The sequence below is a fragment of the Pipistrellus hanaki genome (genome assembly GCF_964339955.1).
Source record: "Pipistrellus hanaki genome assembly, chromosome: 11".
NCBI classification, from domain to species: Eukaryota; Metazoa; Chordata; class Mammalia; order Chiroptera; family Vespertilionidae; genus Pipistrellus; species Pipistrellus hanaki.
Window position 1 is genome coordinate 30482905 of NC_140513.1, and position 1767 is coordinate 30484671.

The window sequence follows — 1767 nt, forward strand, 5'->3', positions numbered from 1 at the left end:
AGTAACTGGTCGACCAGATGACTGAATGACCAGATGACCAGCCAGTAGCTATAATGCACACTAACCACCAGAAGCAGATACTCAATGCAAGTGCTGCTGCCTGATGGTCAGTGTGCTCCAACAGCAGGAGCACCACTCAGCTGACCAATGGGTGTCAGATGCTGGGCTCACGGCTGGTGAGTGCAGCTGTGGAGGCAAAAGCCTCTTCCACCTCCATAGCAGCACTACCAAGCTGTGAGGCCAGATTAGTAGGAGTGGCGCGCTGGCCACCTGCCAGTTTGTGCATTACTACATCCCTGGAGAGATGTCGGCCTGAGGGGATCAGGCTAAAACCAGCAGTCTGACATCCCTCAAGGGGTACCGGATTGCGAGAGCACAGGCCAGGTTGAGGGACCCCACAGGTGCATGAATCCATGCATTGGGCCTCTAGTACCTCAATAAAATGTTAAAAAGTCTTACTTTATAAAAATTTTTAAAGATCAACCATCTAAGTTTCCACCTTTGGTAACTAGATAAAGAAGAGCAAATTATATCCAAAGTAAGCATAAGAAAAGAAATTATAAAAATTAAAGCAGAAATCATAGAGAAAATCAATGAAACCAAAAGGTGACTTTGTAAAGATCAATAAAATTGATAAACCTCTAGCCAGCCTAACTGAGAAAAGTGGAAGGACAAAAAGTATTATTAGAAGTGTAAAATGTAAAAACAATATAGATCTCATGGGAATTAAAAGGATAATAAAAAATGCTATAAACAATTAAGTGTCCAGAAATTTAATAGCATAGATGAAATGGACCAATTATCTTGAAAGACACAATCTACCAATATGCACACAGGAAAAAAAGGACAATCTGAATCTATTAAACGCTGCATTAGTAATTATTAACCCTCCAAAACACGGAAAGCACCAAGCTAGATGGATTCACTGTTGAACTTTAACAAATATTTAAGGGAGAAATTATACAAATTCTCTACAATCTCTAAAAAGCAGAAGGAATACTTACTAAGTAATTTTTATGAGGTCAGTATCACTCTAAGACCCAAAGCAGACATAGACTTTACAAGAAAACTACACACCAACATCGCTCATGAAGACAGATGCAAAATTCCTCAATAAAATATTAGCAAGTTGTAAATTTGTATAAAAAGAATTAAGTACTGTGACCAAGTGGGATTTATGCAAGGCTAGTTCAACATTTGAAAACAGCCACAATCCATCATAGCAAGCTAAAGAAGAAAATTAACATAGTCCTTTCAATAGATGCAAAAAAATACATTTGATAAAATCCAGCACCCATTCATGATAAAAACAACTTGATGAAGATTATCTGCAACAACAACAACAACAAAATTACAGCTAGCATCATACTTATGGTGATAAAACTTCCCACTAAAGATCAGGTTCAAGGCAAGGATAACGATTCTCACCTCTCCTTTTCCACATCACACTAGAAGTTTTAGTTAATAATTGTAAAGTTGAAAACTGTAAGTCGAAACATCCTGTTGGGGGCTGTCTGTACGTATCTGATCTCACCAAATGTAACTTTCTTTTCAAGAAAACTGATTTTTTTAAAAAGTTATCTTTCATATTATATTTCTACGTAATCTGTTGAACAGATAGAACACATTTAATGTCTTTGGCTATTAATAAAAGCACTTCTGGGTTTGTTTTAATTGAATTTCTTCCATTATGTGTCACACTTTTCTTCTTCTTTGTATATATGGTAATGTTTTAAGCAGTAAATTTTAATTGGATGGCAGACATTG